Source organism: Mustela erminea, chromosome 3 (genome assembly GCF_009829155.1).
Source record: "Mustela erminea isolate mMusErm1 chromosome 3, mMusErm1.Pri, whole genome shotgun sequence".
NCBI classification, from domain to species: domain Eukaryota; kingdom Metazoa; phylum Chordata; class Mammalia; order Carnivora; family Mustelidae; genus Mustela; species Mustela erminea.
Window position 1 is genome coordinate 123,960,873 of NC_045616.1, and position 18,259 is coordinate 123,979,131.

At 42.7% G+C, this 18,259-nt stretch overlaps 1 long non-coding RNA gene across 1 annotated transcript; it reads left to right on the plus strand.

Annotated features, from left to right (window-relative positions):
* The first annotated feature begins 2,166 nt into the window (after positions 1-2,166).
* LOC116586876 lies at positions 2,167-17,357 on the plus strand. Its single transcript, XR_004284182.1, has 3 exons — positions 2,167-2,265; positions 16,578-16,630; positions 16,855-17,357. It is a non-coding gene; the product is annotated as an uncharacterized LOC116586876 (long non-coding RNA).
* The last annotated feature ends 902 nt before the right edge of the window (positions 17,358-18,259 follow it).

Genomic DNA, 18,259 nt, shown 5'->3' on the forward strand with positions numbered 1-18,259 from the left:
TTTAGGTCCTAGGAAGGACTGTGATAGAAAAACCATGTCGTGCCAGCATTAGTAGCCTGAAAAGCGCTTAGGGAAAATCTAAGCTGTGGTTCTGATTTGTTTTCTTCTAAAAAGCACTGTGCTAGGTTTTTTGGATTTAAGCAACGGAAACCCATTTTGCCTGACATATCCCAATGTAGAATGTATTGAGAGGATCTGGAGTGGGTCACAGATCCCAAGGAAACCTGACAAACCAGACCTTAGAGCAGGTCTGTGCCTCTGAGGAGCAAAGCTCCAGAGCCCAGCCTTTTCCGGGGGATTACTATGCTCTAGTTTGAGTCTGTTCTTGAATTGAATGCTTGGAGTCTTCCCAGGGGATCTGATTGTCCTGATACAGGTCATGGAGCCAGCTATGCGCTGAAAAGTTAAGGACTCTTGGCTGGCACCCCCACTGAGGGGAGGCAAAGTGGGAGTGGATGCGGTTTATCTTTGCCCAGCATTGCCCAGCAAATCTGGGTGCAACAGGGTCACAATCTGGACTTTCCAGCTCCAAATTGGGCAGCCACTACTTTTGATGTCATGAGTACTGTGCATTCCATTCCAAGCAAGTTCAAATTAAAAGCTACATTACACAGTTTACTGAGGGTATTTTTAGGCCCCAAGCACTTTAAAAAAAATTTTTTTTAAACAACCATATCCAAACAGTGAAGAAGAAAAATTACAAACACTGTGGGAAGTGATTATCTTTTCTCAACTGAGATCAGACAGACATCCTGCAGAACTGTGGTGCGTGTGGCTGATCTGCTTCCCGATTAAAAAGTGAATGAAACCTGGAAGCCTTGGCTCATGGGTTCCCAAACCTGGCTTCACATTAGAGTCGACTGTGGCCTCCGATTAGTGTTGGCTTTGGAGTTGTTTGACGTGGCTGGATCCCAGCTTTTCTTCTACCCCACCATGTGACTATGTGAAGGTCGCTGGAGCTGTCCAAGTCCAATTTGTTGATCTGAAAAATGGCGACAATGTTACTTTGGACCTTATGAGGCTGTTGGGAGAATTAAACAGACTCTTTTGTGGGTGGTGCCTTTATCGCCATGACCCAGCTTCTTGTAAGTCTTCAAAAATATTCGTTGGCGTGGTCCCCTAGATCGATCTTCCTTTAGCATGGCCCTTCAGGCTTTCCACAGATGCCTTTCAAACTCACAACTCTTCTGTCTGAGATCTACTGTAAAAGTCAGAATTCCCTAAGACCGCAAAGTAGGTTATTTCATGAAAGCCAAATTTCAGAAGTAAATTAGAATTGATCTCCTCTTAGAAATGAAAAATATTTGATCTGAAAGTCTCCTATTATATTTAAATCACACGGGGTTTAAAAGAGCCGCAGAATATGCTGGCCAAAGCAGAGTGCCTTACTCTTCCCTTTGAAGGTGATCGCTCCCTTCTGGTAGGAAACTGCTGGTCCCCAGGAATCCCACTACCTTCTTATTCCTCTTTGTGAACAAAAAGGTTGCAAAGCCAGAGGCCAAGAACCAGAACGGAGAGATGGTTAGTTGCCTTCTTCCTCTTAACTGTTAGCTAAAAGCCTTCCTTTTGTGGTATCAGGGCTGGAAGGATGGACAGGCAGGTGGCAGGCAAGAACAGCAGTGGCTGGCAGAAGACATCCACGGAGGGGGGTGCCTGGATGGCTCAGTCGGTTAAGCATCTGCCTTCAGCTTGGGTGGTCATCTCAGGTTCCTCGGATGGAACCATGAGTCAGCCTCCCTGATAAGTGCCCTCTCTCTCTCAAATAAACAAAATCTTAAAAAAAAAAAAAAAAAAGTCACCCATGGAGCAATTTGCAGCCAGCAGTTGGGGAAACCTGACAGTTTACGTCGAACTTCCCGCAATTCCAGGAGGGATCTGTTTCCAAGAAAACGGGCTATGATGAGTAAGCAAGCTGTGTTCTGATCAAATTTGCATGCAGGTTGAATAGAAAATCATGCCCGGGGTTTGTGAGAAAGGTGACAATCTGTGAGCAGGTGTTCGATTCGTCCACGTTTCCCTGCAGCTAGGCAAAATGAGCTTTGCATGTAATGTTCATTTCTTTTCAACTTCCGTGGCTACGAGCAGTGATTTGGGCTTACCAGTTTTTCTCCCCCACCCCTCTTAGGTGAACCATCCCTTTGGGGAGAAGCGAGATAAAATCCCAAATATGTTTGTCCTTTTCCAATGCCCTCACAGGTGAGACTGTGTGTTGTTGGTGGACTCTGTGAAAGAATTGTGTGAGCTGAAGCCACAGCAACAGAACTGGTAAGGGGAGCCTAAGCAGGGCTTGGAAAGAGTTCAGTGTCATTCTAGATGGTTAGTTAGGTTAAACACCAAAGGGGGAAGTATTGCCAGTAGACACTCTGCTAGGTGAAAAAGGAAGGCAATTGACAAGAGTGGGTTTTAGGAAACTAGGATTTTTAGCCCCTCGTTCTGGTTATCTATCGCCGTATAGTCTCATTCCTTGTCAGCTTACACCCTAGTGACTCTGGGGGTCCGGACGTCCGGGAAGCTTGCTCCTGCTTAATAGTGTCGGGGACTTCAGGTGGGAATCCCAGAAGGTGGAGGCGACTCCGCAGCTGGGGCTGGAATCGGTGTCAAAACCGGCTTGTCCTGTGTCTGGAGGTTAATGTCAGCCACTGCCCTGGGGTCGTGTGGTGGGGGTGCTGTTTGCAGGAATGTGTCATGATGGCTTTTCCATGGCGGGGGGTGGGGGTGGGGCGGTGGGTGGGCAGAGCGCATATCCTCAGATAGCCCCACTGACCTCACTCCAGCCTCTGTCCGGAAGGAAACAGGAGCATTTCTGTTCTGAGCTCCTTGGTCCTGTGCTTGCAAGCTCTCAGGAGCAAACGGGCCGCCATGCATGCGTGCTTTTCCTTGCTCACACCCTGTGCCTCGGGTGCTCCCACTGCCCGGGACAGAGCGGCTATGGGGAAGGTGAGCACTCCAGATAAGGGAGTCTCCTTTTTACCCCTCCTGTGTCAGGGTAGCAGGAGATGAGAGATAAGAATCACGAGCCCTGGCAACCTTGGTGTCCCCAGATACTGGCTATCTGCTTCTGACGTCAGACGTGACAAGTCCCACAGACAGTTCTTCTTTTCAGATGGACCACTGCCACTGTCCTTCAAACGCCCCCACCCCAGCAGGTGGCTGCCTCTTCATTGTAGGGACAGAGGGGCTTATTATTAGTCTGAGGGACACCTGGGCCAGAGGTCAGGTCCCTCACTTTTACACACATGGAAGGGACTTTCCTTGGAACGAATATAAGTCTGCTACTTTAAACCTTTAAACCCTTTCCTCAAAAGCAGCAAACTCACTATCGACCATTACATCTTCTCAAAAGAAACACTTTCTCATAATCCAGGCATTGGTCAGTTTTCCTGCAAAGGCCCCAAGAGCGAAGAGTTAGGTTTTGAAGGCCATATGGGGTCTGTTGCAATGACTCAAATCTACTTTGGTATATAAACAAATGGTGCAGCCATGTTTCAGTGAAACTTTATCTGTGGACACTGAAACTTACCTTTGGTACAATGTTCATACATCACAAACTATTCTCCTTCCGATTTTTTTTTTTTTTTTTAACCATTCAAAAAGTAAAGGCCAGGGCTCCGTTGCTTAGGCAACAGCCCTTGGCTCAGATCATGATCCTGGAGTCCCAGGATCGAGTCCCGCATCAGGCTCCTTGCTCTTCGGGGAGTCTGCTTCTCCCTCTGACCTTTTCCCCTCTCATGTTCTCTCTCTCAAATAAATAAATAAATAAATAAGCAAACAAATAAATATCTTATCTCATAAACTGTACAAAAATAAACACGAGGGCTAGATTTGGGTCCCTAGCCCCAGTAATTAAACTCATTACTCTGGAATACCCAGTTCCCTATAATTTACAGTTTAATCATCAGGCAAAATAATTGTCCAGGTACTACCTGGCCCAATGCAGTGTGTTTCCAGCATCTACGCCAGCAGCCAAAGCTGCTCTCTGCTTTGTTAACGATACAACTTCTTTAAATCTCAACTCAGTACCTTTCTTTTTAACTTTATGAGGGTTCTCTAGGTAGTTTTCCATAATTTTTATGCCAATTTATAATCCTACCCAAATGCAAAAGTGTTCCCTTTCCTCCACATCCTCACCAACACCTGTTGTTTCTTGTGCTGTTGATTTTAGCCATCAGTCTGTACTTCTGATGTGTGGTCCCCTGAGTGAGCATCTTTATCTGTACCTATTGGCCATTTGCAGGTCTTTTTTAAAAACTATTTTTATTAACACATAATGTATTATTTGTCCCAGGAGTACAGGTCTGTGATTCATCAGTCTTACACAACTCACAGCACTCATCATGGCACATAACCTCCCCAATGTCCATCACCCAACCACCCCATCCCTCTCACCCTCTTCCTCTCCAGCAACCCTCAATTTGTTTCCTGAGATTAAGAGTCTCTTATGGTTTGTCTCCATCCTGATCCCACCTTGTTTCATTTCATTTGCATGTCTTTTTAGGGGAGATGTCTATTCGGTTCCTCTGCCCATTTTTAAACCACATTATTTGTTTTTTTGCTATTGACTTGAGTTCCTTATATACTTCGGGAATCAACCCTTGTTCATATTTTTGATTTGCAATACTTCCTCCCATCTGTAAATGATCATTTCCTTTTAAAGATTTTTATTTATTTATTTGACAGAGAGAGATCACTGTAAGGACCTATTTAGAAACTGTCCCTGCTCCCCTTCCCCCAGGGGACTTACTTGGAGACAAGTCCCAGAAACCAGCTTCAGGTAACAAAGCCCAGATACAAAGATGGGTCAGGCCAGGTGGAGACGTCTCATCAGTGTGTGTGTGTGTGGGGGAGATGCATACTCTCTCCCTGTTTACCAAGGAGTATGGGCCCCGCCCTTTGGGAGCCTTTTGGGCGCCAGTCCCCATCAAGGTGTAATAGGCTGGTTCAAATGTCTGCTAGGGTAAATTTTAATTCAATTGGTCACCTAGCATCACTGTGGAGTTTCCTGTGTGTGTTAAAATCTCATTGGCCACCTGTGCATGGCCAGGCCTGACCGCATGGCCTTTGCCCTTAAAAGCTGGACTGTGAGGGGCACCTGGGTGTCTCAGTGGGTTAAGCCTCTGCCTTTGGCTCGGGTCATGATCCCAGGGTGCTGGGATCAAGCCCCGCATCTGGCTTTCTGCTCAGTGGGGAGCCTGCTTCTCCCTCTCTGGCTGCTTGTCTCTCTGCCTACTTGTGATCTCTTTCTCACCCTCTCTGTCTCTCTGTCAAGTAAATAAATAAATAAGATCTTTAAAAAAAAAAAAAAAAAAGCTAGACTGTGAAACAGAGAAGGGTCACCCTCTCTTGTAAGAGGTGTGGCCCCGAATGTTCGGTTCGATTCTTGATGCTTGGGGCGAAATAAAGCTTTGTTTGACCTTCGCTTTGTATCAGTCTCGCTCCTTAATCACGGACCCATTATTAGGGCATAACAATCACAAGTAGGCGGAGAGGCAAGCAAAGAGAGAGAAAGGGAAGCAGGCTCCCTGCTGAGCTCGATCCTAGGACACTGGGATCAAGACCTGAGCTTAAGGCAGTGGCTTAACCCACCGAGCCACCCAGGCACCCTGATCATTTCCTTTTGTTAGTGATTTCCTTTGCTGGGTAGAAGCTTTTGATTTTAATGTAGCCCGACTTGTTTAATTTTGCTTTTGTGGCCTTTGTTTTTGGAGTCATTTAAAAAAAAAAAAAAAAAAAAAGATTGCCCAGAAAAAGAACAGAAACCAAAAGGAGCTTTCTCCCTCTGTTTTCTTTTAGGAGTTTTATGATTTCAGATCTTACATTTAAGTGTTTAATCCATATTGAGTTGATTCTTGTGGATGGTATAAGATAAGAGTCCAACTGCTTTCTTTTGCATGAGGCTATTTTTTTAACCTTAAAAAAAGAAGGAAATCCTGCCATTTGCAACAACATGGATAGAACTGGAGAACATCGCGCTAAGCAAAATAAGCCAAACATGGAAAGTCGAATACTGTACAATCTCATTTACATGTGGAATCTAAAATAATCAAACTCATAGAAGCGGGAAGTAGAATGGTGGTTGCCGGGGTTGGGGTCGGGGGTGGGGTGGGGTGGGGAAGAAATGGAGAGATCATAATCAAAGGGTATAAAGTTTTACTGATGCAAGATAAACAGGTTCTGGAGATGTACTGTACATCATCATGCCTATAGCTAACAATGTAGTATACTGTATATTTAAAATTTGCTAAGAGGATAGATATTACATCAAGTGCTCTTACCACAGACAAACACACAAACACACACGCACATGAATCATAACAAAGGGGACAGGAGGAAACTTTGGGAGGTTATGTACATGTCTAATATCTAGATGGTGCTGATGGTTTCACAGATAGATGCTTATCACCAAATTCATTGAGTCCTATATATTAAACATGTATAGCTTTTTATATGTCAATTATACCTCAATAAAGTGGTTTCTAAAAGAAACACAATTTGACTTTAAATCTTTAGAAAACCCTTTAAGACACTTAATTGGAATTAAATTATGCTTTCTCATAACTTCCTATGTTTCTTGGCACTTATAATTTGTGTTTATATCTTTTTTGTATGCTCATGTAATTATCATCCACCTCTCTTACAAGACTGTAAACATCAAGAGATCAGAAACCAAGTCTCTTTCAATATCCATTGTACCCTAAGCTCTAGCAGAGTGCCTGGCACCTAGCAGGAACTCCATAAATATTTAATGAATGAATGAAATCTAGTTTCCTTTTGTCTATTTCTGTTCCTGCTCTGAAAAGAAGCAGATCTTTTAAAAGAATGGCACTTAAAAAATCAGACTAACCATCATGGACTCTATGGGAGAATTTCTTGCTTAGGTCCTAATACAGAGGGAGCCAGCTGGATCTGAACTCAGAACTCAAATGAGGAGAAGAGTATGAGTCATAGCAGACCATAACCTCCACATTCTGCAAGCTTCACCTCTAGTAATTAGGCCCGTGTTGCTCAGCATTCCCCTTATTCCATATGGCTTACTGCAATGGTAATTATGTATTTATTTGGTGATCATTTGATTATTGTGTCTTTAGTCATGGAGGCACTATGTACACTCTATCTAAAAATTGTCAAAATAGGAGACTTTTAAGACAAACAACTAGGAAACTGATAGTGATAAAAATTGATAAATAGGAAGTTGATAAAAAGATAAATGAGCTGGAAAATGAACTCATTAGGCATGTTTATTTGTAGCACAGGTTTTGGCAATCTTTATTTTTCAGATCTTAATTTTGTCTTGTTTTTGCATTGCCAGATTGATACGATGGTGCCTGAGGCTCTGACAGGGGTTTGGAATATGTTTAACATTGTTTAAGGGTGAAGCCAGAACAAGGCTGAGGGTTTATCATTCATTCAACAAATATTTATTGAGAAATGCAGGATTACAGAAGTACAGTCCTTGCCTCAAAGAAACACGATGTGGAACGTGCGTACCGACTTCCCTTGCCAGTTCCTACCCCATCCTTGGTTTGCTCTTGACTCTGCAGATTAGCTTTCAGTTTAGGTCAACTCTGGGTTAATCCAAGGTGCCCGTGTCCAACAAAGAACTTTCCACTGGTTTTCTGCCATTCACTGTGTCTGAGACATTAGCATGAGTGACTGGAACGTTGGTGTCTTGGATCCCCCCCTAGCCTGAGGCTCCCCTTTCTCTGTCCCCTTATGGAATGAGATCTGACTCCAGCTCTGGGTGGGGAACCCCTGCCATGAGGGAAGGATGTCTGAAGAGCACCGGTCTGCAGGTCAGAAAACTTAGTTTCATCTTGGCTCAGCCACAAGCTCACTACATGCCTTAGGCAAATTGCTTTTCTCCCTCTGGACCTTAATCTCCTGTAAGAAAAAGAAAATGACTAACAGGGTAATGATATTGAAGGTCTTTTTCAGGCTTACATTCTCACTCTCTACCCATCACTGTATGTCTAGAGTTGAAGCGCCCCCCAAAACACTAAGATCCATGGTTTTTAGTTCAATAACTACCTGGTTTTGTTAAACTTAATTTTCCGATGTTTCCAAAAAAAAAAAAAAACCCAAGTTCAACCATTTGTCAGTTGTCTGGCTGAAAACAGATGAAGATAAATAGGCCCTAAGGTGTGAATTCTTTCAGCAAGGAGAGGGCTTCCCCCTGGTGTTGAGAATCCTTTGGGGGACTCCTTTTGGATGAGCCCCAATCCGGCAACAGGCAGAGGGAAAGGGCTTTGATAGTTCAGAACAGTTAGCATTTATTGAGCATCTGTTAGATGCCAGGCACTGTCCTAATTGCTTTGCACGTATTACTCCATTTAATGCTCTCTGCAACAGTATGTCATTCAAACAGAAAATTAAAAGAGCTCCCTTCCAACAGGCCAGCAAGGAGCAGGATGCTTAGCATCAGGATGAAAGTGTTAAGGGAGCAATTAAGGATGCATTTTTATGAGTGCATGGCTCTGCAAGGAAATGCTGGTGTTTCTTTTATCCGCCAAGCGTTTTCTAAGCAGTCTTCCTGGTCCATAAGAAAGCCACTAGCCGTTCCATGTCACGGCAGCTTAAAGCCCATGGTTCATTATAAAAGCTGATGGAAAGGAATGAGGTGGGCCCTAGGAAAGAGGGAAAGGCCTGAACAAGTAGGTAGAAAGGGAGGTGTGTTTGTTCTAGATTTATTAGCCCAGGGGATGGTTCCTGTCATTATAAATGCGTGAATAGCTTGGAAGGGCAAGCTCAGGAAAATTAATAGAAGGGTTTTATTCTAATGATGAAGTCACTGGTCTTGTTTGCAGGGGACTCAGAAGCCAGATTATGAGTGGCTGGAAGTGACAGCTCAAAGCAAACGCAGGAAGTGCTAGAGACAACATAGTGGAAGAGATAGGAGGTAGGGCTCACCATGGAGAGCAGTGAAGGGTGCTTTAGGGTGAGGAGGGAAAGGGGCAGGAAGGGAGCAGGTTGGGGGGGAGGGAGAGGGGGAGAGGGAAGGAGCAGCCAGCACTCTCCTTAGCTATTCTGCCAGGTCTTCCGGTTTCCTCAAGATCACTATTTCTCATCTTCTCAAAAAAAAAAAAAAAAAAATTCGATGCCATTTTATTCTAAACACTGACTTTACCATAGAATAAAATGGTTTTAAGCTTGTTTTAATTCGATCACAGTATCAAAACACTTTCTTTTTCCCTCAGTTTTTTCTACCCCATTAAAAAGCAGAACCCAGTTGTTCACAGCAGCCCATCCCTGGTTCCCTTGGCTCAGGTCATGATCTCAGGGTCCTGGGATCAAGCCCTGCATTGAACCCCACCCTGCATGGAGCCCCACATCAGGATCCCTGCTCTGCAAGGAGTCTGCAATCCCTCTCCCTTGACTCCCACCCCCTCATGCTCTCTCTCCCTCTCCAATAAATAAATAAATAAAATCTTAAAAAACAAAACAAACAATGCATTGCGCAGAGAAAAGACAAAAGAAGTCCTGACATGCCTACGTGCAAAATACTCTTCAAGCACATCCACATCTCCCTGCCTCACTACCGTCATCCTTGTCTAAAGCACTACGGTTTCTTGTTGAACTTCTTGAAAACCTCCTATCTGGCTTCTGCCGTTTGTTACTTACCTTCTCAAAGCTGCTCGGTAGGCAGCAAGCACAGGGCTCACTGAAATGTATGAGCAGCTCGACCCTGCTTATAATGCGTCTGCGACTTCCTGCGGCACTTTGAACGAAACCTAAATTCCTCTCCACCTCAGGGATGCCGTTTCCTCCCGTTCAGCTCTGCTACAACCACACAAGCCTTCTCTCCATCCCTCAAACTCTGACCTCTTTCTGCCTTCGGCTTATTGTCCTTGCCCATCCCAACTATCCCTCCATTCCTCCCCATCCGAGCCCCTGGCTCCTTCCTGCATGGCCCCTGCGCAGTTTGTGAGGTTGTGTATCTATTCATCTGTTCACCTGTGAAGTCCTCTGTTTCTCCTGCTAGACCGTGAACTGCACCAGTCAGTGAGGGACTCCTCTGGGTCTCTTGGTCATGGTTCATGGGTGCATTGTTGTTGGTGCTGAGTAAAAAAATGACTTACTGAGTAAAAGAAAGAGGGTCATAGATAGATCCAGACCGTGGAGGGACATGAATCCACGTCTGTCTGCTGCTGTGACAGAATACCATAGACCAGAGGGCTTAAACAACAAATGTCTGTTTCTCATGGTTCTGGAGGCTGGGAGTCCAAGGTCAAGGTGCTGGCAGCCCTGGTAGCTGGTGAGCGTCATCTTCTTAGTTCGCAGACTACCATCTCCTCATTGAGCCTCACGTGGCTGACAGAAAAATCATCTTTCTCGTATCTGTCCTTGTAAGGGCACAAATACCCTTCATCACAGCCTCACCCTCACGACCTAACTACGTCCCATAGGACCCATCTCCTAATACCATCACGTCGGGGGTGAGCATTGCCACATACGAATTTTAGGGGACCATCAACATTTAGTTGGTAAGGATACACACATGAGTTGTATTACTAGGATGGAGGAAGTCAGCTTTGTAGGTAACAAAGTACCGTCATTTTATAAACTATTTTAAACATTCTCCTAAAGGAAAAAAAGGGCAGCAGGTGTAATGTGACTACTTGAAGAAGCGACATTCCTTCACATTATTAAATGATATTTTTAGTGTATTCATTTCTCCTCTAATTGTTGCCGTATTTACTTCAGTTTCCATGGGAACATAGAGAGGGACTTCCCTCTTTTCCCCACCCCTCTGGGTCTCAGCAAAAGAAAATGGACCATGAGGGGGTTTTTAAGAGCTGCTTCAAAATTCAAAATCTGGTGGTTGAGGGACAACAAACACTTGTTGGGGCCTGTTCGGCACCAGATGCTGCGCTAGGCGTTGAGGAAGAGGAGATGAATGAAATCTAGTGCTTACCAGGTAGGAGAGGGGGCCACTAAAGGAATCCTTTGAATACAACATAGTGTGATGTGACAGACTTTGTGAAAGGTGTTATGCATCTAAAGAGAGAGGTCAAGGAAGCTTTTGGAGAGACAATGCCTAAATTGTATTTGAAAACTGTCCTGGAGTTAGCCCAAAAGGGATGAGAAGAAAGAGTGGGAAGAAATCTCTCATCTGTTGCCAATTATTTTCCTCTTTCCATTCAAAAGTATTAAGAGTGGTTGTAACACACAAGGGAAAAAATGAGAAAGAAATTAAAACCTCAGAAAAGTGAAAAATATGGTCTACCCATCGCTTATGTGTAATGGATGGACGTGGGTCAAGGTAAAGAAAATTCTGAACTACATAAGTAAAGGACATTCCCAACCATTGGTGATCTTGGGTTTTCCCAGACAGGAGGAGTCAAACTGCCAATTTTAGGATATATTCAATATATCCAATATATTCCATATATTCAATATGAGAGAGTACCTTAGAGTAGGTGTGGAGTTAGAGCAGGCATGTATCATTCTGAAATGATGAGATGAAATAAAATGAAATGGTCAGGCCCTCGGTAGCCAGTAGGAGGAAAGCCAAGAATGCTGCCGCCCACCTGGTTGGTCTAGGGCTGGTGTTGCATCAAAACACGACCAGCCATCTACAACCCTTCAAAAATAAACCAAATCTTTGTAGATATGTCCCAACAACATGAATGAGAAACATAGTCCCTAGGGACCTTCTAGCTCCCTCTTTTCTTGCTTCCTCCCTGCCACTTCTCAGCCTGCATATGCTCCCTGTCCTCATTCCTTAAATCCCTGTGTCCTTTTTGTTACCCTCACCCATGTTATTTCCTCTTGATCCTGCACTCTATTATCCCAGGAATGATATTTCCATCTCCCTTCTAGGGGGAGGGTCCTCAAAAGCTAATTGTTTTCATTTTGTCACATGCTCATTAATAGGACCAGCAAAACTCAGTTCTGCTATAGATACAGAATCCTAAATGTGAGAAGGAAATTGGGGATCTTAGCACCATACTCTCACTTTACAGATGAGAAATTTGAGGTACATAGAGAGAAGGCTAGAGGAGCTACTTGGGGCCAGGAACCATCTGATAGGTGAGTCCATATGTTCATATTTTAATAGCTAAACTCCCTTGAATGAGGCTCAAAACTTAATTTCCCTCCACTGAATTTCTGTCCCCAGAAGATTCTACTGTGTCTCAGTGCCATCACAATGCCGCCTTAGAGGTTCTCCTCATGAAGTCAGAGTACGTGTTTTCTTTTCTATCTTTAAGTTTGAAAATGGTAACCACATTTTTGAGAAGTGCCTTCCTTCTTAACATTTTTATTCTTTCCCCCAACTACCCAAAATAATTAAATGCATAATATGGAGCAAAATGTGTAGAATCATCCAAATATTTGTTCTTGGTTATGATCTGCCAAATTAAAAGTTTGCCTTTTGCAAAGTAACATCTGCAGGGAGAGAGGGTAGAAGAAACAGCAATAATTACAAGATGCCCGGCAGTGAGGCTAGAGGTTTGCATGTCTTTACGCTCCTGTGAAGGAGGTACCTTGGTTTGCATTTCACAGGTAAGCCAGAGTTTAGAGAGGCTTGGTTCCAGGTCAGATGGTGGAGCCAGCACCGGGGCTCAGGTATGGTCTAATTAATGTCTGAGCTCTTCATCTTTCCATTTTGCTCATCTGAAGATGAAATACACTGATTCAAAGGCAGAGTCATTTCATATCCTCATTCTCACTGTCTAGATGTCATAGATGGGTACAACAAAAAGAGGCAGTTTCCACTGTGTGTAGAGCCCTGAAAAGGATTTAATAGTGGCGTCTTTCCTATGGGCTGTGACAAGGCTCATTAGACACGCTGGCTGGGGTAGCTCAACCGAAGTGCCACAGGGGACAGTTTCAATATTTTAACAATTCCTGCCCTGCAATTCTCTCTGCTGTTTCTCCCTTTCGTCTAGCATGTGTCTGCTCAGAATCTTTTTGGATTCTTGGGTCAATCACTAAGCCAGTCCTTCCTTAGCTGGTCTCATGCCCTCCCCACCCCCCCCACACTCTGCGATTTTCCTCTTTCACGTCACAATTCATTGTCCGCGTCTTTCTGGTTCAAGTATTAACATCAAACTATCTTTACATACATTTCATCATCCTTGCAACTCTGCTTGTTCATGAACTTTTCATTATTGTTATGATAAATAAAACAACAGGCGCTATGAAGTCACCGGGCTTTAATCAGGATACCAAACGTAATGTAATTTCTCTTGCTCTCTCATAAGCCCATGGAGAAATCCACATGGTGCTAGCAATCATTCATTCAAGGGAATGTATTTTCCTGTAACTCCTTTGTGGACATAGTGGCTCCACCCAGTGGAGGGTTCCCTAAGAAAGACTGCAGGCTTGATGGTGACCATCCATGGTCCTGGTGTTAACAATGCAAGTAGCTCCTTCATTTCCACTTACAATTTCTCACCCAAGATCTTATGCTTCACTTTTAAGTGCTTTGAAGACATAGCTTTTTAGACAGCTTTCAGCCAAAACAAATTAAGATTTTTTTTAAAGACTTTATTTATTTATTTATTTATTTATTTGACAGAGAGAGGGAGAGAGAGAGAGAGTACAAGCAGGAGGAGCAGCACTCAGAGGGAGAAGCAGGCTCCCTGCAGAGCAGGGAGCTGGATGGGGATCTTGACTCCAGGATCCCAGGATCATGACTCGAGCCCAACGCAGATGTTTAACCGAATGAGCCACCCAGGTGCCCCGCAAATTAAGTTTAAAACTCAACTCACTGTTATTCTAGAACTATGTTCATTATGTTCATGTAGTCAGTAGCCACATGGAGTACATGAGATGCAACTAGTCTGTACTGAGATGGACCGTGAGTATAACACTTCAGTTTCAAAGACTGAGTATGAGAGGGCAAAATAGCTCGTTGATGATTTTTATATTGATTACATGCTGAAATCATAATATTTTGTAGGCAATAATTGAATAAAACATAATTAAAATGAATTTCACCTGTTTTTAATTTTTAAAAATATGGCTACTAGGAAATTTAAAATTATGTATGTGAGTTGGATATTTCTATTGGACAGTGCGGTGCTAAAAGATCAAATCTGGCATTGAGGGGACTGTCTAACCCTGATCTTTTTTTTTTTTTTTTTAATGAGTGAAGAATGATAATAATAGCTCATTATTGAGTCAGTTTTGCATACCTGATATGTGGGCTGACACTTACATGTATTATCTCCTCCAGTCTTTACTGCAATCCTATGTGGCAGGGGCCATGGTTATGCCCATTTTTGAGCTAAAATCTATGGAGAGGAAGTAGCTGTCCAGCATCATATAGCTTATGACTTGGATGTTATGCATCGCTTTAATTTCTGCGAATGATAGAACACCCGTATTTTCCAAGATATAGAAGCCATGTGTGTATCTCCACGGCTCTCTTTTACTCAGTCCGCCTTTCCCTGGTAGCCATTGTGCTATGGACTTCTCCCCAGCTCTCTTTGCCTTGAATTTCTGGTCTCATTTCTCTTTGAAAAAGAAAAAAAAAAAAAAAAGAAACATAAAACCAATTGAAAAGAAAAAGTCATTCCTTTGGAGCAGGAACTTCTATAATTACTGCACAATCTATTTTCTCAACTAACAAAAGCGAGGGGAAGTGGCAAAATGAGAAGCCTGTGATGGAAGGTAAAATTTCCATTGTGCCACAGTCACGTGCTCTCATGGGGACACACGCGCCCACACGTTGCACATACATTGCAAATCCCTCTTCCCAGAATCTGTTGATGTATTTTTTTAAATCTGCTATGTCATTTGCAACGACCTTCTCCCATTCTGTGGGTTGCCTTTTAGTTTTGTGGATAGTTTCTTTTGCTGTACAGAAGCTTTTTATTTTGATGTAGTCTCAATAGTTTATTTCTGCTTTTGTTTCCCCTGCCTCAGGAGACCTACCTAGAAAGAGTTCGCTATGGCCCCTGTCGAAGAAGTTAGTGCCTGTGTTCTCTTCTAGGGTTTGTATGGTTTCAGGTCTCACATTTAGGTCTTTAATCCATTTTGAATTTATCTTTGTGTCTGGTGTAAGAAAGTGGTTCAGTTTCATTCTTTTGCATATTGTTGCCCTGTTTTGCCAACACCGTTTGTTGAATAGACCGTCTTTTTCCCATTGGATTTTCGTTCTCGCTTTTCCGAAGATTAATTGACCATCTAATTGTGGGTTTGTTTCTGGATTTTCTATTCTGTTCCATTGCTCTATTTTTCGTGCTAGAACCATACTGTTTTGATCACTACAGCTTTGTAATGTAACTTGAAGTCCGGAATTATGAAGGCTCCAGCTTTGCTTTTCTTCTTCAAGATTGCTTTGACTATTCAGGGTCTTTTGTGGTCCCATATACATTTTAAGATTGTTTGGGAATCTGTTGATATTTGCAGTGCAGTTACACCTTAGACTTGGTCCCCAAGTTAGTTTAAAAGAGAAAATACTATACGGGCAAACATTACAGGGTCAGTTTCCGTATAAAGGGCTACATTGGAAAGCATCATGTCATCTCAGAACAAACCCCATTTGGCTGATTTCTTCTCCAGCTTAGAGTGGATTGTTGGTTCTGTAGTTGAATGTCACATGGTGCTGCTTGTTTGTATGTAGGCAACAGGTTATATGAAAAGCACATCATTTTAGACACTAGAATGACGCTCAGCACAGTAAGATGCTCATTTCAGGAGACGTCCATGAAAACAGAGAGCAATGAAATTCACTCCACCCATCTGTTACCTCTAGGACACACAGTCATTTTATGGAATGAAGGGTAGAATTGCTGTTGTGTATCTAAGTCATTGTTTTTTCTTTTTCTTTTTTTTTTTTTTTTTTTGACAAGCATATAAAATTGATTTTGTGCAAGTTAAGTAAACATGCATATTACCTCTCAGCCTCTCTGGTAAGTAATATTGGCCTCTTATCGGTCTATCATGAATGAAGGTCCTCAAAGAGGAGATTTTGCCCATAAAGGATGGGAAGTATTTCTCTTTAGTGGGCTGGGAGAATTTGTGAGTTCCTTCATTATTCTTAGCAGAATGCCCTCTCTGTGCAGGATGCTGTCCCAGGTGCTGAGGATATAGAGGTGAATTAAGAGCCCACCCTGCTCTTACTGGCTCAGAAATTTCAGAGGCTTTATGCTTAAAAAACAAAAACAAAAACAAAAAACAGTGCTCAACAGCATTGTAGGTATTGTTCTTAAGCTGTCAGATCATAGTTTTTATTTTATTGTCATTATTATCGTTGCCATTATCATTAGAAAAAGAAGGCGGGAGAGGCTAGGAGGACAGGAAATGTTGGGAAAAGGTTCTGGGACCCCTGATGGGTCCTAGAGCAAGAGAGCAGTGTGGCAAAGTGGAAAGGTGTTTGAGCTTTGGAGAAGGTGTGTCACCGATATTGTGAAGACCCAAGTAAAAAAAACTTAGACTGCAAACTGCAGCTCCTTGCCTATTAAAGCATTTCTGTTTTAAACTGTGTTGAACAAATGCAGACAGGAGAACTCATCTGTTAATGAACTACTGTTGATCTTATACTGGAATCCTGCTCTTTTGAGAGTTTTGCTGTGTGACTTTCCAAAGTTTGAATACCTTGACTTTGCCCAATTATCTCATTTTTTTAGGCTATAAAATGAAGCGTAGAGAAGAGTCGTTGAATTTCCAGGTTATTCGCTCAGTAAGTGTTTACGTTTAAAAAAAAATTTTTTTTTTTTTTTTTTGCTTCATGTTCCCCCTAAGATCATGACATTTTTCTTTGTTTTAAAAAGCTAATCACTAACCCACTTCAAAGGTGCCTCTTTGCCTTTGTGCTCTTAATCTAGAGTTTATGATATTTCTTGGTGCCAGCATGAGACACTATCTGCATCAACTTTGTACCTTTTTCTGTTTTCTCTCCTTCAGGTACTTTATGACCCAGACTGCCTTTTGGATCAGAAAGATATCAGAAGCTATAAAACACAAAGCCAGGATTTGTTATCACGAGAGTGTTCAGAAGGACAGCAGCCCTGAGTATGTGCCATCCTGCGCTCATCAGATGATCCTCTGTTCTCTTGACTCTACAACCCCTGTCCGTCTCTGGGTAGAGGACAGATGAGGCCAGAGTCAAAGCTGGCTGCCGGTGCTAGCTGCCCATCCACTGAGCTGAGTTACTGTGTCGCCACAGGCACACCTGTTAAGGTTGGGACTCTCTCCGTTTCAGCAAGTTTGTATCAGGCCACACCTGCTGCTCTGAGCCCTGAGAAGTGTGACTCTCACAAGACTGTGAGGACAGCCCAGTTGGCCTTTGGAGCCAGGCTGCCTCATTTCCCATGGCTTTGAGCCCGCCTGTGGCCACATCCCCGGCTCCAGTCTCCCTCAGCACGCCAGATGCCAGCTGGTGTTCCCAAAGAGCTATCGTATCAGTGCCCAGCACTCTTTTCAATTAAAGAATATTTTTAAAACATTTGAAAGGAAGTGTATTGCTTTTTTCTGATTATCAAGGAGGCACACTGCATGCAGAAAATTTGACTAACACTAAAAGGTGTAACTCAAAAAAGCAAGTAGGAGCTACGATTCTGCTATCCAGAGATAACCTTGGCTGTTTTATGAAATTCTTCATAGTTTTTAATCCTGTACCACAGTCACTTCTACAGTTGGAATGCTCTTAAACATACTATCAGGCATTCCATTTTTTTTTTCTCTTAACAATATTTTGTGAATATTTTCTCATATCATTTAATGGTCGATGCAACCTTGTTCTGATATGTGTGTGTGTGTGTGCGCGCGTACATATACACACAATGCTTTCTAGTAATTTCTTCCATAATTTAAAACTTCCCTTAGATAGAGAACCATCCAGGGTTTCTGTATAACATCAATCCTCTTTATATTTTGATGTTTTACTCCTTATTCTAGGCTTCTCCAGGCCTCATTGCATTGTCTTCATGTTTCATTTTTTACACCAAAGCTTAAAAAAGTGAAATAATGAAGTACTTATAGGAAAAGTGATGGTCACCCCTCTATCTTTTTACCACCGAAAAGTCAGTTGTCTTCTGAGAAGATAATTCTTTTTTTTTGTTTGTTTTGTTTCAAGTTCATCTATCAGGACTGTTTAAATTTGCACACCACAGGGAAAAAAAACAGCTATATATAGGACTAGCTTTACTAAATATAATGAAAGATAAATAATTCAGACACTTTACCATTTCTTTTCTCAGGGAGAAGCAGCTTGAAGATAGGCAGTCAGTCTTTGCTATGTAAGCTCCACGTTTTAGGGACTTAGGCTTTGCTAGTTTTCTGCTTCCTCTTGGCTTCTATCTTCATGGTT